Source organism: Triticum urartu, chromosome 1A, assembly GCF_056163025.1.
Source record: "Triticum urartu cultivar PI428250 chromosome 1A, HENAU_Tu73, whole genome shotgun sequence".
NCBI classification, from domain to species: domain Eukaryota; kingdom Viridiplantae; phylum Streptophyta; class Magnoliopsida; order Poales; family Poaceae; genus Triticum; species Triticum urartu.
The window spans coordinates 573,989,984-574,014,555 of NC_141873.1; the positions used below are offsets into that span (position 1 = coordinate 573,989,984).

Consider the following 24,572-nt stretch of genomic DNA (forward strand, 5'->3'; position numbering starts at 1 on the left):
CTCCATAGCCTCACCAAGGAGTAAATGTACTCAACCGTGTCTAGCTGAAGTAAGATTTTTTTTCGTGTGAAGGCCCCCTCGTGGCCGCCTGGCGACGCGCGTGAAGCCCCCAGGTTGCTTTGGGCCTCGGTGGCAACATCACTGGCGACCTTGGCGGCAACCTTTTGTGTTTGGGCGACGAGTGGGCGGTCCACGGCCGGAGCAGTTTATCTTCCACCTCCGCCATCGGAATTCACGGTCCGAGTACTTCGACTCTGACTTGCGCCACGACCCAGATGGTGCGATGTCTTGGACAGGCAGGACCGCGCGTGCGACGACACTGTGGAACACATGGGCTCTTGATCCGTCAGGGTCGTCCGCGGAGCCAAAGGCCGCTTTCTAGCAAAGATGAAGTTGAGCAAGCTGGAGAACCGCATGTCGGGGATGCCGGCCTAATGCAGTGGCGGTCGTCGGCTTCTTTTTCCTCGCCATCTTCTCTGGAGTAGGGTGGCTGGCGGCCAAGGTGGGCTTGTAGTAGTAGCAATGCAGAGCGGCCTCTTGCTACTTCTTGGCCGCAACTACGGCCCTTGTTGTTGTTGCTGTATAGGCATTATCCGCCGACGCCAATCGTCGCCATCATGCTTCTTGCCTTGGGGCATCCAAGGAATCACATATCGCATGGAGCGGCATGGACGAGGAGGACATCAAGCGGCGTGACAATGATGATGTAGGGGAGGTAACGGTGGGCGGGCGTGTAATTTGTTGCCGGGACGGGCAACGTGTGGGTCATCAGAACGGGCGCGGCGTTTGTGTGGGTGGTCGCCCCGACGGTGATCGACAACACCAATGGCGGTGACAGCACACGTGACCCACTGCGACAGGCATGTCCGACGTGTTCTCTGTTGTTACCGGTGTGGTCGCTGCTCGGTGCATAGTAAGTGTTTGACGAAATGTATAGGCCAAATCAGTTAGAAACAGCTATTTTTTAGAGAAGCAAAAGTACTTTCTTTAAAGGATACTCGGCTCGTATACTACTCTTAAGTTTTTAAGTTTTAGTGGATCAGTTAGAGTTTCTCTTGGTTGCGGAATATCAAAAGAAAAAACTGGTGCAAAACTTGGCTCCGAGTACTCCTCAAAGTGAACATGCGTGGCAAGCTAAAACACCACTAGTGCATTTATCTCTATATCATATCAAACTCGAACTTGTCGCAAAGGCAAAATCTAGTTTCCTCAACAACAAAAAAGAGAGTGGGGTGTCATCCTGTTGGCTTGGCTCGCTCGGTGCGAGCAAGCCCACCCGAATTCGAGTCCGGAGGTGACCTGAGTGCTTAGAGATTTTCTTCTATAAAAATACACCTCCAAGGACTAGTCCGGGATGGTCCTGTATTTTTTCAACAACAAAAAAAAGATTGCCGCAAAAAAAACTAGTTTCCTCAACAACAAAAAAAGTTTCCAAATGTTTCGGTTTTTTTTGAACATTTCATGCTTTGGTTAGCACCATTGCGATCGAGCCGTGTGTGCCACGCTACGCATGGCCATCGATTCCAGCCGGCCCGCTGCCCCCTCTCTGTCAGCGGTCCAAGTCTCCGGACGCACGCACGCACGCCCGCCCATGACAAATGCGCACACGACCACACCGCTGGCCGTCAAGTAGGTACTAATTTTAGAACAAAGTTGGCTCAACTATTTTAAAGCAGAGGGAGTACATATGTGTGCGTGGAGGTGAAGCCACCAGTGGAGTCGTCGGTGGCCTCATTGGTGGCACGTGCTCATAATGAGGTAGGACCGTCGGTGCGTATGAACTGAGGCGTGCGGCTGTACATATGTGCGGCCGCCGCGATAAGACGAGCGCGACGTGCACGGAGGCCGGCGGAGGCGACGACGTGCGTCCGGCGTGGCACCGGAGTAGTTCGTAGGAGTACGTAGGTCTAGCCAGGGTCGATGGATGGAAGCCGGAGTAGTATGTACGTACGTGGTGGTGGGCGGCGCTCTATGCTCCATCGGTGTCTGTCCCGTGATCCGCTCGATCATATCTTATCTACGTCTTTCAGTCGTGCGCGCACGCCTTCTGCACCGATTCCTTCGTGCCAAAGAAAAGAGTTCTCGTACCGTGGGCTGGGCGGTGCGGTGCGGTGCACGGAATGCTGCAACGTTATGGGCGTGCGCCATATGAGAGTACTATTCTAAATCAGCCTTGCTAAGTCCCGGTCAACTGGGACTTCAATAAGCCTCAGTCGATATTATATCTGTGAGATCTTATTTAAGATCATGCAATATTTTTAGATTTTTTTTCTCTTACATGTTATGCGCTTGACTGAGATCCAAGTCTCAGTCTACTGAGACCTAGCCACACCCATTCTAAATATAGACATTTCAATTCTTTTCAAAAAGTCAAACACTTTTTTATCTGTAGTATGGTAGGAGACCATCGCCGGACCTGGGCATTGCTGTCGATTCTTTTCAATCTCACCATCACCAATTTTGCTTCACGGTCACGATTCTATCTCCCCTGGCGCTCCATCGTCCTGTCCACCGACCCAGGTCAACATCATAGGTGCGCCATCTCGTCATTAGGGGGTCAATCCCTAATGCTTCCGCACGGATGGCATGCTACCTTAAAAAGTTAAAATTGATGATTTCAATATTCATGTTCGAACAGCATAAACATGCACTATCTAATCTGGTGGTCTCACGCAGCTGCCCCGCATCGGGCCAAGAGTACCTCCCAATCTTGCCGACCAGCAGCACGCACCGCATGCGCACGCTCTGGATCTGCCGCCACCATCTTCCGCGGCCCCATCTTCAGGAGCGACCAACACATTCATCTTGCGGGGCCGTACTGCTGTCGACGCCGCTACGGTGTCAGACAACACCACCTCCTTGCGCACGTCCATCATCGCGCATCTGACGTCGAGACCTCGCCGCGCCACGCCGCCGAGACCCGCCATTGTTGCTGCGGTAAATGCCACACCACTCCACCTTCTGACCCCACAAGCGCTTACTCCAAGACGATGCCCCGGGAGGAAGAACGACGTTGCGCGCCGCCATCGTCGGATCCAGAAACTCCAGATCTTGGGTTTCCCCTAGAGTAGCCCGAGCGAGGAGACGAGAACTGCAAGATGATGCCTTCATCAGGGTACCAACGCAAAGACGATGCCATCGTCTGCCATGACCAAGGTCGGCTCAGTTTTCAACGGTAGTCGCGCCTCCGCATCCTCGCCGCCGGCAGCCACCGACGGGTCAGATTAGGACGGACCCGGCCCAGACAAACATGACGCAACAACACCTCCATAGCCAAGACCTCCATATGCAGGGATGGGGGAGATGCCATCCCAGCCCATCGCGACACGTCACCAACGCCGCCACCCGCCACGAGGAAGGTTACTGGCCGCGGTTGAAGGAGCACCGAGCCGCGTACCGGGTCGAACCACCCCCGCCAGATCAATTCGCCGTTGTGGACTGTGGTGGGGACCAAACGCGCGAGGGAAGACCGGGGCATCCGCACGAGAATCTGACGTGGCCGCGCCCTAGAGCCATGACGGGAAAGGCCCCGCCGCCGCCGTCATCCACCGCCAGCCTTTGCCTAACGGCGATCAGGCGGCAGCGAGGAGATTAGGAGAAATGTGAGATGTGGATCGGATATATAAAGATACGCTCTGAACTATACTTCATCCTAACACCACTTTACTACTTACGGTGCCATATAGCAACAAAAATATGTCTCACCGAGTACGTCTGTGGTTGGCTTAGGGCGACCCCAGCAGCTCGCAGTTCCATTGGATGTGACTTTTTGATCAGCGGAAGGTTCCTGTGCCCGTACGGGAAGAAAGCAAAACTAAAATAGAGATTATCAATTAGCGGGATATATATCATAATCATCAGACAGTTGAGAACCCGGTGTATGGTCCGGTTGTACTGCCCTGAACTACTATATTTTATGTTTCCTGATTATACTATTACATCGCAATTGATAAAATTTCAAACTATTTCCCCAAAGATAAAAACGGCTCTGCTAAGTTCTAACATAATCCGGTGACCTAAAGTTGGACATCACATGGCTTGCAATTGTATTTGTAAAATGTTACTACATCCGAACCTGCATGTTATGTATGAAGTGACGACGGGATGATAATATACTATAAATGGTAGTATTAATGTAAATGCGCAGGAAGTTGATCGATTTAACATTTTATAAGAAACTTATAATTTATCGGTATATAAAAAGAATGACACTTAAAGCATTCACTTCCAGCCATTTCCATAACACACCTAAAAACTCTCTCTCTTGAGACGGTGGAGATTCGGGAAGATTGGGAACAGCGATGATTACGCTCCTCACAACATGTCGCGTGGACACCCAACTCAAGCTTCCCTCCACATGTTTTTGTCCATGAACGCCCTTGCCACTCACCTCCACGCTGAATGTCTTCTTCTCCCCGGCCTTCGAGAACACCAGCTTGTCCGGGGTGACGCGTACTGTGAGTGACTTGGGCATGTCCAACTTTGCAATGTATGTCGATGATGACGGCCCGACGTTCGTCACCGTCCGATTCACCATGAAGGCACTCGGCTTCAATGGCACGGTTATAGTTGGGTAGTTGAGCTCAACATCTCTGACCTTGGGTAGCTTTGCGCAGGTCAAGCTCTTGTTACGCACGATGGTCGTCAGGCCTCTATCACCGAGGAGCCAGCAGATGTAGCCAGCATAGTCGGTGACACCCAGGTCATACACCAAGCCAGGGTCAGCGGCTCTTGTTGGATTCACATGGCCTGCACCCATCGCGTACGCGTCCGCTTTCCCGTGCTTCTCGTCCAGGACCGAGCCACCAGTGCTATTAACAACGTACGCAGTCGTCATCATGGCCGACTTGACGGCTGCCGGGGACCAATGAGGATGCAAGCTCTTGATAAGCGCTGCAACACCACTGATGTGTGGCGCTGCCATCGATGTGCCGGATAATATGTTGAAAGGGCCTATTTTGGACTCCGTCCATGGACATGCAGCGAGGATGTTCAGCCCCGGCGCCAATATGTCCGGTTTGAGCACGCCGGGGAAATGCTTGCTTGGACCTCGAGAAGAGAACGATGCCACTACAGGGGCCGGACGATAACCAAGGAATGTCTTGTGGTACGAGAAGCCAGCGCGTGCCCATCTGCTTGACGATGCCGCGTAAGCTCTGAGGACGGCGCCGTCGCGCGCGCTCATTTGCACCACACCGGAGTTGTCATCATCAAGAGAAACCGTGTATCCATCGGATGCCTTGTTGACTAGCACTACACCGGCCGCGCCGTCTTGCAGTATGGAATCGACAAGCCAAGGAGCCTCTGAGTCACAAACCACGATCTTCTGGGCGACAACATGGTTAACCATGTACGTAGTTACAGTCCCGCTCTGCCTCGGAGTAGAGGAGCGGATACATCTTTGACATCGGCTTTGCCACCTGGTTAAGCGCTTCACCGTGAAGGCTCATGCCCTTGCCGAGATTGACGCCAACATCAAAACTTCGATCCACCGAGCCGGCAGCAACTGTGAGCAACCATGGTGCATCGTTTTTAATTGAATGTGGTTCGGGTCCTTCATTACCACCACTGCAAACCACAACAATACCCTTTGACATGGCACTGAATAAGCCGATGGTGATGGGGTCCTTATCGAACTTGACATCGAGGCCAATGGAGATTGAGAGCACGTCCACCCCATCCTTGATTGCTGCGTCGAGGCCAGCTAATATGTCGGAATCATAACATCCCACAATATTGCACACCGTGTACATGTCGATATGGGCACCGGGAGCAATCCCAGATGCGGTGCCCGCTGCCATGCCATGATATGAGGCATCGATGATGAAGTTACCGGCCGCCGTGGATGAGGTGTGTGTGCCATGCCCATCTTCATTGTTAGTGTCTTCGTGTTTAACGAATGACTTGGCACCGATGAGCTTGTTGTTGCATCGGGTCGCCTTGCACGAACCCTTCCACCTTGCCGGGGGTGACGGAATGCCGTGATCACCGAATGAAGAGTGCTTCGCATAGATGCCAGTATCAAGCAACCCAATAATGACCCCCTTTCCGTAGCTAGCGTCCCTCCAAAACCCGGTGCCGTTCCTCAACCCAAGGAACTTTGGTGTGTGTGTGGTCATGAGGTACCGTGTTTTCTCCTTGAATGCCCGCACGAACCCCGGTTTCTTGGCAACTGCATCAAGCTCCCCATCAGTGAGCATTGTGGCGAAGCCGCTAAACACCTTGGTGTAAGAGTGCACAAGACGTGCCTTGCCCGAGTCGCCATCACGCGAACTGGGCAAAAAAGACTCATACCAATGGTAGTACATGTCTTCATCGGCATTAAAGGGTGGTGGCTCAACGAGCACGATGTAAGTGTGGTAGGCAGAGGTATTGGTAGCACCCTGTTGTACCCTTACAGGAGCTTGTTTAAGATAGCATAGTATGGGTGTAGGAAAGAAGATTGCAATCAAGAGAAGTGATACTAAGATGTTGGCTAATGATGCCATTGTACAATACCTAGTCGAGGAAGAAGATGATGGTGATTCTTTTAGACACTCGGTGCTCTCAATTTATACACATCCCACCAATGGTATGTCATGATATTTTTTCTAACAAATAAATGAGATATGTGATCTTGCCATATCTTGTTTTAAGATTAATTACATGAAACAATATATGCATTTTGGTTTCTTTGATGCTCAGGCTGGTCGTAATGGTAGTATCGTAACTAGTATCATACATGTCAACTAGGCAATTTTGATGAGGTGACATAGCATTAAATGAAGAAAGAGAAGGTGCAGTATCATATCATGATACCGTATCATAATAAATGATATGCTACTTTATATCATGCATGACAATAAATATAGTACTACATGATACTAATATATAATACTATGCATTAGGGAGGTAGATCATACACTAGTATCATATGCATGATACTAGTATATGATACTCTCCATTACAACCAGCCTCATAGTGAGAAGAAATCTCCAGATATTAATGTGGCGTATTTGCAAAATGTGTGTGTGTGTGCGCGCGCGCACGCGCGCTATTAATGTGCGTGCTGAGATGAATTCTAGAAACAATTAATGTGCATATCGGGCTAGTATGCATTAGTATTTGCAAATTTTGTTAGATCCATACACTCGGTTTGTATAATCTTTCTAAATAACTTTCAACATATTGTGCCGTTAATTCTATATTCTTTTTAAAAGTGTGTCAATAATTTCAGATGCAAAAATATCGCAATGGTTGCCTCTGCAATCAAGAGAAGCGATACTAAGAGGTCGGTCAAGGATGCCATTATACAACACCTTGGCGAGGAACAAGATGATGGTGATTTTTTTATTTATGAAAACCTCTTCCTCTCTCTCCGCCATTTTCTCGAGCATCTTATGACTGCCTCCCCAAAATTAATCACCTCCACTTGATTGATGTTGTAAAAATCAAACACTGGGTGGGTATACTCAAATTCTTCAAACACTTTTTGCATTATTTTAGTAACTTCAAACACTTTTTGCAGGAGCGCAAAAAGTATACAGCAGCCCACGTACGTGCCCGGAAGGCAGCCCGTCCCTGTGAGCAGCCCAACAACGGCCCATTCGCACGGCCATATCAGGTAGGGTTTTACTCCAGTCCCCACCCCGCCCCACCTTCCATCGCGCGGCGGCCAGCACCGGCGGCGACTCCACCACCAGCACCAGCACCAGCACCAGGCGGGCGAACCAACCCAGCCCATGGCGCCCCCGACCCGCGCGTCCGCGAAGCAGCCGAAGCCGGGGAGGGCCCTGGGGCGGAGGGGCATGTCGCGCGCGGAGGCGGCGGCGGCGGCGGACGCGGCGGCGAGGCGGTCGGCGGCGGCGCGGGAGTGGCGCGTGTGGGGCGAGTGGGCGATGGGCGCGGCCAAGGTGGTGGCGCACTACGGCTTCATCCCGCTCGTCATCGCCGTCGGCGTCATCAAGTCCGACCCCAAGCCCTCCCTGTTCCAGCTCCTCGCCCCGTTCTGATCAATCCCCGCCACCGTCCGCGTGATCGCGCTTCGCTAGGGTTCGTTCGAGAGATGAAGCAGTCAGTTGTGTCCGTGGTAGTTAGTTGTCATCATCAGAGAACTTGCTAGAATTATCTGTGCTGCACCTGCTATTCTGCTCTGGATCAAATTGAACCTGAATCGCTGTTACATAGTACTAGTATAAATTATAAAATTTCGGTGATGATTGGGGTGATGTGATTGTTGATGTCCGTGTGGATTCTGGTCTGTGATGTGGGGGTGTGGATCTTGGTGGCTGCATCGCTTGTGAAAAGGCGATCATTTTTGCGTCCTCATGAGATGCTGTGGGCATAACATGCAGCAGGGATTTGTGTTCTCTGTTCATGTTCTTCAGGCAAATCATCAGAGGTGTGTGATATGATCTGGATGCCTCTCGGTAATCGCTATAATTGGGGAATATCTCGTCTTGTCATCAATGATTTCAAAGTTTCACTGGGCATGCTTCTGTTGTTCAACAATGGGCTCACAGTGGCTAAATTTTTCAGGTAGACTCACTTTTAGTGTTTCATATTTTAGGTTATGTGCATACGTACAGTGGCGGAGCTTAGTGAGGGCCAAAGCCCAAAGGGGGCAATGGCCCTCCAAATTTATTTCTTTGTATAAACTCATAGTAATATTTAATAATATTTGGACAAACTTTAATAGAATACACTAGATTAGGCCCCTCAACTCTATTTAGGACTCATTTAGCCCCCTCTCAAATCGCGTTCAAGCTCCGCCACTGCATACGTATTTGGCATTGTTCATCCCAGTTCGCTATCAGTATATCCTTGAGCTTGCGCTTATGTGTCTTCACTTTTATGTGATCTTTGTTGTCGCTCAACTTTTGAGGTTCCTACTATTACCACTGGTATTTCCGCGATGCTATTTTACTGGGAATCAATAATCTGTGGTGTCGCATTTCTGTGTTGTTCATCCAAGTTGTTACCTGTATGCCCTGAGCTTGCTTTTTTGTGATCTTTGTTATTGCCAGCCCTCTTTCAAGATTCGTACAATTGCTGCTGGTATTTTTGCAATGATGTTTTTACTGGGAATCAATAACTGCTGGTATCTCATATCTGTATTTTCGATGTCGGACATGTGAAATGTCGATCTGGCATGCTGCTTGGCCCTTGTGCAACATGTGATCGTTTCAACTTCGTGAGGTGGTGTCAATCATAGGTAGAGGAGTGTTCTTTTGTGCCCATTTGTCTGGGCAGTTGATTAATTATCGTGGCTTGTGATCATTTTATGGATGCCTGAAAATGCCAGTGAAAAAAAAATGTCTGTTTTCAGTGTTTTGGAAGCTGCACCTTCGATGCTTGTACTCTTGTTCTTCATTTTGTTCCATAATGGGATCGTTCTGCCTCTTGCAGCTTGTCGTGTGCTTCAGTGTTCCGTTCGATTTCAACGTGTTCTGCCACGTGTGTTATTGAATTGGAGAGTATTTTCCTTTAGCATGGCGCTCTTCATTGGTGTCATTCGTTCAAGAATTAGAGTGTTGTAGGTTGTTAGCATACATATCTTGACCTGGTTCATTCAAGGTAGGTGTTATATGCATTTCCCTAGCTTTTGGTTATATCAGCTGACTTTTAATTGCGGTAAGCTTCATGATTTTTATTGTCAGTTCTACTAATGGTGCTCTTCTCTTGACTCTCAACATTTGACCTGGTTATGGTTGGAATGTCAATTTTGTTAACACCCTTTGATTGATGTTTACAGAACAACTTTTGATATATTGAAGAATTTCTATCACTTTTTTTAGGAAGTACCTGCGCATTAGATCAACCAGAGAATACAACAGCACACACACAGACACCTCGCGAAACAACGAGAGACAGGACACCTGTCCAGACACAAAAGCATAAAAGACCCCAAGAAAAAGAAAAATACAACAAGGCCCTCCTGGGTCCCCAAGCCCCACCGCAGCCATGGCCGTCGCCTCTCCTCGACTCCGCCGAGCGTCCGTCGAGAAGGAAGAAGACACGCCGCCTGCGCACCAAGAACCGGAGGCGCACCATCGCCGTCAAGCGGCTTTGTGAGTCGAAAAATCGCTCCGTCGCCCACGGAGCTTCTGCCACTGTGGAACGTCGACCGGGGATCGTCCCCGTGCATCTCCAGCTCCGGATCCGGCCGTCCCCGTCGAGATCGACTAGACCAAACACCAGATCCGCCACCATCCAGCCGCAGTCCGAGTACCTGCACAAGCAGCCAGCTCGCGACGCTCCTATACAAATCCCCCTGCTTCCTCTGCCGGAGAAGGAGCGGAGAAAGGGGAACAAAAGTCCCTGGCTGCGACGCCGCCGCTACCTCGGCGCCACCGCCTGGACAGCAAAAGCCCGCAGATCCCGCAACGCATCACGCCATCGAGAAGGGGCTGGGATCTGGGCATCTTTATTCTCCACGCCGGCGAAGCCACCTCCAAAACGCCGGCGCAAGACCAACTAAGCCCTACCCTATGTACACAGCCGAGCCAGAGCCCCCGGGTTCCCCCCTCCTCCCGTGGCCGGAGCGGCGGACGCAGGAGACGGGAACCCACGGCCTCGTCGGCGGAGAGCGGGGGCAAACTTTTCTCCTCCCTTTCTCCTGTCTACGAGAGAGAGGGGAACGGGAGAGAAGACACGGCGTTCAGATGCGGCCTTTCGTGTTTTTTCCGGTCATGGCGTTGCGTACAGAACAGACCGAAGCACTATCTTCCGTTACCAGCCATCATCTGTTTCCAGCCTTAAATCACGGACTCCTACAACCAAGTGAATGCATAACGCTCCGTTATTAACCCTCACAGCATCTCCAATACTAGCATGTGTATATTTGGATGTCTATATGAATATATAGACAATGGTCTAAAAAGATTCCCTCATATACACATCCAGTTTTGCATCAGATCGTCTAAATATAGGGACCATGACAGGTGGGCCATCGCTGCGGAGAGAAAGAAATCATGACTGCAGCTGAGTTTAGACGACACCTTCACATTGTCAAGGCGTGGACATTGCCGAGGTCGATTTAGAGGATGTGTATATTTGGACGACCATATAGACAAGATGTTGGACGCCTGTTTTGAGCTCACGTCGTGGAAAATGAGTATAGACATCCATATAGACAAGCTATTGGAGATGCTCTCACCAGTTTCCTGCCGTAAACCACGGACTTTTTTTATATCCAACAAAATTTAGACGATGATCCTTCGCTCGCTCAAGCACCAATATATTCCCCTGTCTACATCAGCAGGATGGATGACGATCTCTGCGTCAGGGTGCTCTTTTGGCATGACTGCCGATCTGGTGATCCGGCAGGCCTCCGCGGCTCTCCGTTATTCTATCGGACTACGTTCACTTTGCTGGTGTTTGCCCTGCATCGTCTAGACGGCGGCCGCGGTGACCTGGTCGTCCCCTCCATCTCTACGTCTTTTTCTGGCAAGGTATGGGCGTCGTCGGCTCGCTGCTGGGAACCTCTCGGTTCCACCAGAACCGGACCGGTCGCTAGGGAGACTGGAGTCCAGAGCCGGCTTTATTTTCGGCCGGAAGGGCCAAGCAGGGCCTCCTTTGACAGCGATGGTTTGGAGGAGCGTTGTATCCACCGGCGTTTAACGATGTGTCGCCTCAGCTGATTACTGCAGCAATGGTAGCCCTTTTTATCAAGCTCAGTTCCTTGCAGCTGGGGAGGGAAGCCGACCAGGGTACTGCTTTCTTTCGATGATGAGTTTGCAAGTAGGATCGGTGAAGTTTGGAGCACAGTGACTAACGGGTTATGGACTTCCTTCTGCCTTCTCTATTCTCCAGGGAACAACGGAAGCGAGCGGTTCGTGCCATTAATCAGCAGAGCTACTCCATGTTCATTGTATCCACTGTAGCTGGTTAGCCTGCCTGTGCTCCCGATCTAAATCTCAACCGCTATGGGGGAGCCATCCCTTTCGGCTTCTCCACTTTATCTCCAATGTGAGCTTAGTTTTTGATTTGTAAGTGCCACCATATGAAGTCAACATGCTTGCAGTTGCAGGTCATCCAATCTCTTGGAGCTCATAGCGAAAAGAAGCTAGATGGGATGAATCTGGAGCCCTCAGTGTTTGCCGGTGCCTATTTGCAGTGGCGGAGCTTGACCAAGTCCTTTGGGGGGGCCAAATAGAATATATGAACTAGTGAGGGGGCAAACACACAAAATCCTAAGCTCCCTCTCTAAAAAAAACTTATGCCTGCATGTGCCAATCATGCGCCCCCCCCCCCCCCCCCCCCAGCGCAACACACTAAGCTCCGCCACTGCCTATTTGCATTCTCTAATGTATCAGGTTAGTCCAAATTCCCCCAACTAATGTATTGTTGTTTTACCGCCATAATATTCTGCAGATTCTGATAACATTGTGCACATGTCCATAGTTCCATGTTTCAGGTTGCCACATCATATATTTTATCTAGATATGTGTGATGTTACTATCTATGTTACTCCCATTGTGAGTAGTCTGAATGCCGTGGCAATGTGCGGGGTATTTTCTAGTTCTCTCTAATGGCCAGCCAAGACATTTATGTGCAGCCAACCATCATTTCTCAGGGTGCTAGGTATGCCTTGGTTTTCCCCTTCTGAGTGGAGTGTTCTAAATTTCGGGCTCTGATGTTGGCTCTATTATTATCCTAACCATTTACTAGAACCATGATCCTGAATTAGGCTGTTTGCAAGCTGTCAAGGAGAAATTTTAGATACAAACATGAGAACAATTTCTCTGTTGCCTATATGGCCAGCATAGAGTTTTTCTGTTTGCCAAGCTAATTGAGCCCTTTTTAATGATGGGTAATACAGATAGTCTGCTGGAGTTTGCATTTGTTATTTTAGACTATTATGGAAGTTTAATATTTGAAGCCATTTGCCTGAAGAAGATTATGATTTGTGCACATTTAGAAAACCACATAGTCCTGCACAACCCTTATCTTCTCCTTATCAAATCACTATCAAATTAAGTACCACACTTGATTAATATTCTGGGTTAGTCAAATCTCTTTGCACGTCTTCGATTTATTTTTAGAAATGAAAGTATCATTGGAGTTTGGGAGCCAAAAAACTGCTCTCGAGGATGTCCCACTGTCTTTCATTGCTTTTCAGGTGTTATTGCGATTGTTAGATCGAAGTCAAATCATCAGGTTGACTATGAAATGGCACTTGAGTACGCCATGGAGAGCAGTGTAAGTGCAGAGCCTCGACAAGTACTCTAGCTAAGCTCGCTTGAAGGATCCTACAAGTTCCTCGGCTTCCAAAGCCCCACTTTCACATGCAGGTTCATACCATGATAGGCAAAATATATACGCCATTGTGCACGGGTACTCTAGCTAATTTACCCATTTTAGTTGAGATGATTTCTTCTAGCTTTCAGTATGTAGAGAGCATGGGTATTACAATTACAGTTGTTAGGTAATGTGTATTAATTCAGTATATTTCTGTGCTCCATTTTTGGAGGAGCAAAGCATATAAAAAATTGATGTTATTGATACCTGCTGTGAATATTTGAGGAAAGTGTTCTATCGACATCCTTGGACTGAGCATTATATACGTTGTTGTTTTCTACATGCAGAAATTTAATCACAATTAGTTTGCTCTTCATTAGATGAAAACCATGATGTCTAAATGGATGTAATAAGCAAGGATCCAAGACAAGTTCTGGCTGCCAAGAAAGCCAATCAGTAGAGCGTTTGCAATTTTCATTCTTTTGTCTAATTTTGGTGCCCTTTGCGCAGGTATGGGAATTCTGTCAGCAGAGTTGAAATTGAAGTCTCACCATGCAGCTTAAAAATCTGAATTCAAGCGCCCAAACGCTTCTCCCAGCCACAACATCCTGGGTGCGCAGGATCGACCGTGTGAAATAACGCCCCAATTTTAGTTGTTACCACAGAAGACAATGGGAATGTCACACACCCTCCAAAGTGTTAATATCTAAACACCAGAGCTCCCAGCCATTTTCACCCCAGGTAAGAGCATTTTGTAAGTTAGCCTTCAAACGGCATTAGACATAATAATTTCATACTGACCATTAAGATTGAACAATCAATCAAACTGGAGCAAATTTGCATCCACGCATAGTTGCAAAAAAACAGATACAGAATCTAACCATTTTGCAGAAACAGAAGGCATCAATGCTAGGAACGCCAAATATTGATTTAGCCAAGTAAAACTACTGCATAATTTGGGAGAATAGTTGCAGTTCGGTTCATTGCACTTCAACAGTCAACGAAGCAAATCACAACAAATAGGTCTGGTCCAACATGAAAAAGAAATAGGCCAGATTATCTAGTAACATCAGCACCAAAATAGTAGGACTGACTGGCCATTTGTTCACTAGCAGCAAGCTCTCTCCTCATCAACGTAGGTCCTTCTTTCCCTCGATCAGGGCTTCCTTTCCTTCGATCACAGGTGCAAGTGGAACTGGCCTCCAGAACACAACTGCTATCATCAGTACAGCAACAAGAGGCCACAAGATGAATGCTGCGATCTTGTAGAGTGAGCACCCATTTAAAATTGTCGCCGTCTCAAGGACGGCACAGCCATAATCACCCATGGTCCGCTCACCATGTGATGAACCCATGATCTGGTCATCATGTGATGAACCCCCACACGGAGTGTCCAAACTATTATCCAGCAGTGGACTAGCTCCACAATTAGCAATAAATTTCACCATTTAAGAGCGGCGATAGTCTAAATGCTAGCTCCTGCTTCACCAAGCAGTAACAAGCAGGCCGAGCGACAGTGCCGACGGCAACAATACAACACTTCTCTGTAGGGCGTGAGGAATCCTGGCAATTGGTCACGATGTCGTCTATGAGTTCCTTCGGATAGCACCCTGACAATAAAAAAAAATTGCACCAAAGGTGAGATATGAGGTGGAAAGCACCCAGGTGAACATGGTATTTCCGATTGTGCTAATGACTTCAATTGCTATTTACTGATATTTTTCTAGTGCACCTTCAAGACGACAATTTTAACCAACACAACTAAACATATCTTGCAAAGATTGGATGCCTCGGTTTACTGCTACTTTAATAGAATTACCTCTTTGAGTATATGCTTCCAAATAAGGCGTGTTGTGTCACAACTGTGCACAAAGATGGAGTTGGTATTGATAAAATGCTAACTATCAAACATGTGATGGCCGGTTTCATGTAGTCCCCCGTTTCATTTTACTCCCCGTATTAGGTTTGTTTTAAGCCAAACCTTTTGAATTCTGACCAACTTTATAGAAAAAAGTACCAGCATTCACGATACCATATAAATATCATTAGACCCATCATGGAAACTATTGTTCTCGGGCGTGAGATCAAGAACGTACGGTGACAGATCATAGGTGGGATTGCTTCCAGATGTTGCTGATCTCACGCCCCAAACAATAGTTTTCAGATTTTTACCGAATGTCCATTTCCACTGGATACGTCGCCTTCTAGAGCACACACACTTGTCGCTGCCGTTCGATCCGTCCGCGAGGCGCCCTGGCGCGCGCGGTCCGGGCTGTCTGTTTTTTCGCCCCGCGCGCCCAAATGTGGCCCAGGTGTCGCCTCGTCGGGTCATCAAGGCCGACGGCTGTTGGGTTCGATGAGTGGTTCCCGGGTCCAACCACTTCCTCTCCCTCTTTCGTCTCTCTCCCACTACATTTTGAAACCGCTCTCCCCAATTTCTCCCTCTTCCGCCCCTCCGATTCTGCTATCTTCAATCCAATCAAGCGAGGTGGACGGGGTGTTCAGCGATTCCGCGGCCGATTTTGCGCCGTAGGTGGAGCTATTCAGCCTGTGCGGTGACAGGAGGGGGATAGGGCGAGCAGGGGTGTGCAACCACCTCCAGGGCGGGCGGCGTTTTCCGGAAGAGGAGAAGCGGAGAAGGGAAGGATAGCCAGGGACGTCTGCCGCGAGGAGTAGTAGGTCACGGCGGAAGGGAATCAATAGCGGAGGCGCGAGGAGGAACGTCCGCCGCGGACTGATATGTCTCCAACGTATCTATAATTTATGAAGTATTCATGTTATTATATTATCATTCTTGGATGTTTTACAATCATTTTATAGCAACTTTATATCTTTTTTGGGACTAACCTATTGACCCAGTGCCCAGTGCCAGTTGCTGTTTTTTGCTTGTTTTTTACATCGCAGAAAATCAATATCAAACGGAGTCCAAACACCGTGAAACTTTTTGGAGATTTTTTATGGACCAGAGCACCCAAGATGGGCCAGAGCAGCACCTGGGGGTGCCCTGAGGGGGGCACAATCCACCAGGGCGCCTGGGGGCCCAGGCGCGCCCAGGTGGGTTGTGCCCACCTCGGTGGCCTCCCGCACCCCCTCTTTACCCTATAAATTCACAAATATTCCAAAAACCCTCGGGGTTAACCTAGATCAGAAGTTCCACTGCCGTAATGCTCTGTAGCCACCGAAAACCAATCTAGACCCTTTCCGGCACCCTATCGGAGGGGGGAATCATCACCGGTGGCCATCTTCATCATCCCGGCGGCCACCACGATGAGGAGGGAGTAGTACACCCTCGGGGTTGAGGGTTTGTAGCAGTAGCTATGTGTTTAATCTCTCTCTCTCTCTCGCGTTCTTGAGATGTCATGATCTTGATGTATCATGAGCTTTGTTAATATAGTCGGATCATATGGTGTTTTCCCCTCTCTATCTTGTTCTGATGAATTGAGTTTTCCCCTTTGAGATTTCATTGTTATCGGATTGAATACTTTTATGAATTAGAGAACACTTGATATATGTCTTGCAATTGAATACTCGTGGTGACAATGGGGTATCGTATTGATTCACTTGATATATGTTTTGGCACTCAACTCGCGAATTCCCAAGGTGACATTGGGGTAATCTATGCATAGGGGTCGATGCACGTTCTTATCTTTGTTTCTCCGGTAGAAATATTGGGGCACTCTTTGAAGTTCTTTGTGTTGGATTGAGTATTATGAATATGAATCTGCTTTGGTGTCGGGGATACACCATGCGGTATGACCCGGCCGGACTTGGCGTTTCATTGGTAACCCGCCGGAGGATTGGTGACTCACGAGTCTGGCGGCTCACTGGTCTGATGACTCACGAGCCTGGTGACACATTAATGGTTCCGACGGCGGGTCAGATAGAAGACTAGGCCCAAGGCCCAGAAGGCCGGCTTATGTTATGATGGGCCGGTTTAAGAGGAAAGCATAAGGAATATCCCCTTACAAAGGAAGCAAGACTAGGACTCCACTTGTAATAGAGTAATCCTAATCCTACTAGGACTAGTCATGTTGTTGGAAATATGCCCTAGAGGCAATAATAAAATGGTTATTATTATATTTCTTTGTTCATGATAATTATCTATTGTTCATGCTACAATTGTATTGACCGGAAACCGTAATACATGTGTGAATACATAGACCACACCATGTCCCTAGTGAGCCTCTAGTTGACTAGCTCTTTGATCAATAGATGGTCATGGTTTCTTGACCATGGGCATTGGATGTCATTGATAACGGGATCACATCATTAGGAGAATGATGTGATTGACAAGACCCAATCCTAAGCATATCACAAGATCGTGTAGTTCGTTTGCTAAAGCTTTTCTAATGTCAAGTATCATTTCCTTAGACCATGAGATTGTGTAACTCCCGGATACCGTAGGAATGCTTTGGGTGTACCAAATGTCACAACATAACTGGGTACACTACAGGCATCTCCGAAAGTGTCTGTTGGGTTGGCACGAATCGAGACTGGGATTTGTCACTCCGTATGACGGAGAGGTATCTCTAGGCCCACTCGGCAATGCATCATCATAATGAGCTCAATGTGACTAAGTAGTTAGTCACAGGATCATGCATTACGGAACGAGTAAAGTGACTTGGCGGTAACGAGATTGAACGAGGTATTGGGATACCGACGATCGAATCTCGGGCAAGTAACGTACCGATTGACAAAGGGAATTGTATACGGGATTGCTTGAATCCCCGACATCGTGGTTCATCCGATGAGATCATCGTGGAACATGTGGGAGCCAACATGGGTATCCAGATCCCGCTGTTGGTTATTGGCCGGAGAGCTGTCTCGGTCATGTCTACGTGATTCCCGAACTCGTAGGGTCTACACACTTAAGGTTCGGTGACGCTAGAGTTGTTATGGGAATTAGTATGCAGTTACCGAATGTTGTTCAGAGTCCCGGATGAGATCCCGGACGTCACGAGGAGTTCCAGAATGGTCTGGAGGTAAAGATTTATATATATGGGAAGTCCAGTTTCAGTCACCGGAAAAGTTCGGCGGTATATCGGTATTGTACCGGGACCACCGAAAGGGTCCACCTGCCCCGAGGGGCCCATGGGCTAAATACGGAGCGGAACCAACCCCTAAGTGGGCTGGGCGCCACCCTCCTAGGGCCCACATGCCTAGGGTTTGGGGGGGGGACCCTAAAGGGGGCGCCCCCCTTGGCTTGGGGGGCAAGCCTCCCCCCTCTTGGCCGCCCCCCTCTAGATCCATCTGGAGGGGGCCGCCCCCTCTCCCTTGCCCCTATAAATAGAGGGGAGGTGGGAGGGCTGCCGCACCCCTTCCCCTGGCGCAGTCCTCTCCCTCCCCAACACCTCCTCCTCCATAGTAGTTCTTGGCGAAGCCCTGCCGAAGAACTGCAAGCTCCTCCACCACGCCGTCGTGCTGCCGGAGCTCTCCCTCAACTTCTCCTCTCCCCTTGCTAGATCAAGGAGGAGACGTCCCCGGGTTGTACGTGTGTTGAACGCGGAGGCGCCGTCCGTTTGGCATTAGATCGGATCTTTCGCGATTTGAATCGCCGCGAGTACGACTCCCTCATCCGCGTTCTAGTGACGCTTCCGCTTAGCGATCTTCAAAGGTATGAAGATGCTCATCCTCTCCCTCTCTTGTTGCTAGAATCTCCATAGATTGATCTTGGTGATGCGTAGAAAATTTTGAATTTCTGCTACGTTCACCAAAAGTGGCATCATGAGCTAGGTCTATTGCGTAGATTCTATGCACGAGTAGAACACAAGTAGTTGTGGGTGTTGGTTTGTTCAATTTGCTTACCGTTACTAGTCCTATCTTGTTTTGGCGATATTGTGGGATGAAGCGGCCCGGACCGACAATACACGTACTCTTACGTGAGACAGGTTCCACCGACTGACATGCACTTGTTGCATAAAGGTGGCTAGCGGGTGCTAGTCTCTCCCACTTTAGTCGGATCAGATTCGATGTAAGGGTCCTTATGAAGGGTAAATAGCAATTGGCATATAACCGTTGTGGCTTTTGCATAGGTAAGAAACGTTCTTGCTAGAAACCCATAACAGCCACGTAAAACATGCAACAACAATTAGAGAATATCTAACTTGTTTTTGCAGGGTATGCTATGTGATGTGATATGGCCAAAAGAATGTGATGAATGATATGTGATGTATGAGATTGATCATGTTCTTGTAATAGGAATTACGACTTGCATGTCGATGAGTATGACAACCGGCAGGAGCCATAGGAGTTGTCTTAATTTATTGTATGACATGCGTGTCATTGAAAATGCCATGGAATTACTTTACTTTATTGCTAACCGTTAGCCATAGTAGTAGAAGTAATGATTGGCAAGACAACTTCATGAAGACACGATGATGGAGATCATGGTGTCGTGCCGGTGACGAAGGTGATCATGCCACGCCTCGAAGATGATGATCAAAGGCGCAAAATGATATTGGCCATATCATGTCACTTTACGATTTGCATGTGATGTTTGTCATGTTTACATCTTATTTGCTTAGAACAATGGTAGCATAAATAAGATGATCCCTCATAAAATTTCAAGAAAGTGTCCCCTCTAACTGTGCACCGTTGCGAAAGTTCGTTGTTTCGAAGTACCACGTGATGATCGGGTGTGATAGATTCTAACGTTCGCATACAACGGGTGTAAGCCAGATTTACACATGCAAAACACTTAGGTTGACTTGACGAGCCTAGCATGTACAGACATGGCCTCAGAACACAAGAGACCGAAAGGTTGAACATGAGTCGTATAGTAGATACGATCAACATGAAGATGTTCACCGATGATGACTAGTCTGTCTCACGTGATGATCGGACACGGCCTAGTTGACTCGGATCATGTATCACTTAGATGACTAGAGGGATGTCAATCTAAGTGGGAGTTCATTAAATAATTTGATTAGATGAACTTAATTATCATGAAGTTAGTCTAAAATCTTTGCAATATGTCTTGTAGATCAAATGGCCCACGCTAATGTTGCCCTCAACTTCAACGCGTTCTAGAGAAAACCAAGCTGAAAGACAATGGTAGCAACTATACGGACTGGGTCCGGAACTTGAGGATCATCCTCATAGCTGCCAAGAAAGCATATGTCCTAGAAGCACCGCTAGGTGAAGCACCCATTTTCCCAGCAACTCAAGACGTTATGAATGCCTGGCAGTTGCGTAGTGATGATTACTTCCTGGTTCAGTGCGGCATGCTTTACAGCTTAGAACCGGGGCTCCAAAAGTGTTTTGAGCAACACAGAGCATATGAGATGTTCCAAGAGCTGAAAATGGTTTTCCAAGCTCATGCCCGGGTCGAGAGATATGAAGTCTCCAACAAGTTCTGCAATTGTAAGATGGAGGAAAACAGTTCTGTCAGTGAGCATATACTCACCATGTCCGGGTTAGACAACCGTTTGTCTCAGTTGGGAGTTAATCTCCCAGATGACTCGGTCATTGACAGGATCCTCCAGTCGCTCCCACCTAGCTACAAGAGCTTTGTGATGAACTACAATATGCAGGAGATGGAGAAGTCCATTCCTGAGTTATATTCAATGCTGAAATTAGTGGAGGTGGAAATCAAAAAGGAACATCAAGTGTTGATGGTGAATAAGACCACTAGTTTCAAGAAAGGCAAGGGTAAAAAGAACTTCAAGAAGGACGGCAAGGGAGTTGCCACGCCCGGTAAATCAGTTGCCAGGAAGAAGCCAAACAATGGACCCAAGCCCGAGACTCAGTGCTTTTATTGCAAGGGAAATGGTCACTGGAAGCGGAACTGCCCCAAGTACTTAGCAGACAAGAAGGCCGGCAACACCAAAGGTATATGTGATATACATGTTATTGATGTGTACCTTACCAGTACTCGCAGTAGCTCCTGGTATTTGATACCCGTGCGGTTGCTCATATTTGTAACTCAAAACAGGAGTTGCGAAATAAGCGGAGACTGGCGAAGGACGAGGTGACGATGCGCGTCAGGAATGGTTCCAAGGTCGATGTAATTGTCGTCGACACACTACCTCTACATTTACCTACGGGATTAGTTTTAAACCTCAATAATTGTTATTTAGTGCCAGCTTTGAGCATGAACATTGTATCTGGACCTCGTTTAATGCGAGAGGGCTACTCATTTAAATCCGAGAATAATGGTTGTTCCATTTATATGAGAGATATGTTTTATGGTCATGCCCCGCTGGTCAATGGTTTATTCTTATTGAATCTCAAACGTGATGTTACACATATTCATAGTGTGAATACCAAAAGCTGTAAGGTTAATAATGATAGTCCCACATACTTGTGGTACTGCCGCCTTGGTCATATTGGTGTCAAACGCATGAAGAAACTCCATGCAGATGGACTTTTGGAGTCTCTTGATTATGAATCATTTGACACATGTGAACCATGCCTCACGGGCAAGATGACCAAGACTCTGTTCTCCGAAACAATGGAGCGAGCAACCAACTTGTTGGAAATCATACATACTGATGTGTGCGGTCCAATGAGCGTTGAGGCTCGCGGTGGCTATCGTTATGTTCTCACCCTCACTGATGACTTAAGTAGATATGGGTATGTCTACTTAATGAAACACAAGTCTGAGACCTTTGAAAAGTTCAAGGAATTTTAGAGTGAGGTGGAGAATCAACGTGACAGAAAAATAAAGTTCTTACGATCAGATCGTGGGGGAGAATATTTGAATCACGAGTTTGGTACACACTTAAGGAAATGTGGAATTGTTTCACAACTCACGCCGCCTGGAACACCTCAGTGTAACGGTGTGTCCGAACGTCGTAATCGCACTCTATTGGATATGGTGCGATCTATGTTGTCTCTTATCGATTTACCGCTATCTTTTTGGGGATACGCTTTAGAGACAACCACATTCACTTTAAATAGGGCACCGTCTAAATCCGTTGAGACGACACCGTATGAATTATGGTTTGGGAAGAAACCTAAGCTGTCGTTTCTAAAAGTTTGGGGATGCGATGCTTATGTCAAGAAACTTCAACCTGAAAAGCTCGAACCCAAGTCGGAAAAATGCGTCTTCGTAGGATACCCTAAGGAAACCATTGGGTATACCTTCTACCTCAGATCCGAAGGCAAGATCTTTGTTGCCAAGAACGGATCCTTTCTGGAGAAAGAGTTTCTCTCGAAATAAGTAAGTGGGAGGAAAGTAGAACTTGATGAAGTACTGCCTCTTGAACCGGAAAGTAGCGCAGCTCAGGAAGATGTTTCTGTGGTGCCTGCACCGACTAGAGAGGAAGTTAATGATGATGATCAAGGTACTTTGGATCAAGTTGCTACTAAACTTCATAGGTCCACAAGGACACGGTCCACACCAGAATGGTATGGCAACCCTGTCTTGGAAATCATGTTATTAGACAACGGTGAACCTTCGAACTATGAAGAAGCGATGGCGGGACCAGATTCAAACAAATGGCTTAAAGCCATGAAATCCGAGATAGGATCCATGTATGAAAACAAAGTACGGACTTTGACAGACTTGCCTGATGATCGGCGAGCCATAGAAAACAAATGGATCTTTAAGAAGAAGACTGACACGGATGGTAATGTGACCATCTATAAAGCTCGGCTTGTCGCTAAAGGTTATCGACAAGTTCAAGGGGTTGGCTACGATGAGACCTTCTCACCCGTAGAGAAGCTGAAGTCCGTCCGAATCATGTTAGCAATTGCCGCATTCTATGATTATGAAATATGGCAAATGGACGTCAAAACAACATTCCTTAACGGCTTCCTTAAGGAAGAATTGTATATGATGCAGCCGGAAGCTTTTGTCGATCCTAAGAATGCTAACAAGGTATGCAAGCTCCAGCGCTCCATCTATGGGCTGGTGCAAGCATCTTGGAGTTGGAACATTCGCTTTGATGAAATGATCAAAGCGTTTGGGTTTATGCAGACTTATGGAGAAGCCCGCGTTTACAAGAAAGTGAGTGGGAGCTCTGTAGCATTTCTCATATTATATGTGGATGACATACTATTGATGGGAAATGATATAGAACTTTTGGAAAGCATAAAGGCCTACTTGAATAAGTGTTTTTCAATGAAGGACCTTGGAGAAGCTGCTTACATATTAGGCATCAAGATCTATAGAGATAGATCGAGACACCTCATAGGTCTTTCACAAAGAACATACCTTGATATGATATTGAAGAGGTTCAATATGGATCAGTCCATGAAGGGGTTCTTGCCTGTATTACAGGGTGTGAAATTGAGAACAGCTCAAAGCCCGACCTCGGCAGAAGATAGAGAAAAGATGAGTGTCATCCCCTATGCCTCAGCTATAGGGTCTATTACGTATGCCATGCTGTGTACCAGACCTGATGTGAACCTTGCCGTAAGTTTGGTAGGGAGGTACCAAAGTAATCCCGGCATGGAACACTGGACATCGGTCAAGAATATCCTGAAGTACCTGAAAAGGACTAAGGATATGTTTCTCGTTTATGGAGGTGACGAAGATCTCGTCGTAAAGGGTTACGTCGATGCTAGCTTCGACACATATCTGGATGACTCCAAGTCACAAAACGGATATGTGTATATTTTGAATGGTTGGGCAGTAAGCTGGTGCAGTTGCAAGCAAAGCGTCGTGGTGGGATCTACATGTGAAGTGGAGTACATGGCAGCCTCGGAGGCAGCACATGAAGTGATATGGATGAAGGAGTTCATTACCGACCTAGGAGTTATTCCCATTGCGTCGGGCCCGATGACTCTCTTCTGTGACAACACTGGAGCTATTGCCCTTGCCAAGGAGCCCAGGTTTCACAAGAAGACCAGGCATATCAAGCGTCGCTTGAACTCCATTCGTGAAAATGTTTAAGATGGAGACATAGATATTTGTAAAGTGCATATGGATCTGAATGTCGCAGATCCGTTGACTAAACCTCTTCCACGAGCAAAACATGATCAACACCAGAACTCTATGGGTGTTCGATTCATCACAATGTAACTAGATTATTGACTCTAGTGCAAGTGGGAGACTGTTGGAAATATGCCCTAGATGCAATAATAAAATGGTTATTATTATATTTCATTGTTCATGATAATTGTCTATTTTTCATGCTATAATTGTATTGATCGGAAACCATAATACATGTGTGAATACATAGACCACAACATGTCCCTAGTGAGCCTCTAGTTGGCTAGCTCGTTGATCAATAGATGGTCATGGTTTCCTGACCATGGGCATTGGATGCATTGATAACGGGATCACATCATTAGGAGAATGATGTGATGGACAAGACCCAATCCTAAGTGTAGCACAAGATCGTGTAGTTCATTTTCTAAAGCTTTTCTAATTTCAAGTATCATTTCCTTAGACCATGAGATTG

The 24,572-nt window shown here is 47.5% G+C and overlaps 2 long non-coding RNA genes and 2 pseudogenes across 2 annotated transcripts; 3 read left to right on the forward strand and 1 right to left on the reverse strand.

Moving 5' to 3' along the window:
* Nucleotides 1–4,186: 4,186 nt before the first annotated feature.
* Nucleotides 4,187–6,497, reverse strand: LOC125533201 (subtilisin-like protease pseudogene; annotated as a pseudogene).
* A 1,114-nt stretch (nt 6,498–7,611) lies between these two features.
* On the forward strand, nt 7,612–8,207 carry LOC125539899 (mitochondrial import receptor subunit TOM7-1 pseudogene; annotated as a pseudogene).
* Nucleotides 8,208–10,551: 2,344 nt separating this feature from the next.
* LOC147992920 (uncharacterized) lies at nt 10,552–12,215 on the forward strand. The gene is made up of 3 exons (XR_015609886.1): nt 10,552–11,690; nt 11,794–11,867; nt 12,005–12,215. It is a non-coding gene; the product is annotated as an uncharacterized LOC147992920 (long non-coding RNA).
* Nucleotides 12,216–12,244: 29 nt separating this feature from the next.
* On the forward strand, nt 12,245–14,663 carry LOC147992921 (uncharacterized). Its single transcript, XR_015615423.1, has 4 exons — nt 12,245–12,296; nt 12,385–12,564; nt 13,103–13,274; nt 13,732–14,663. It is a non-coding gene; the product is annotated as an uncharacterized LOC147992921 (long non-coding RNA).
* The last annotated feature ends 9,909 nt before the right edge of the window (nt 14,664–24,572 follow it).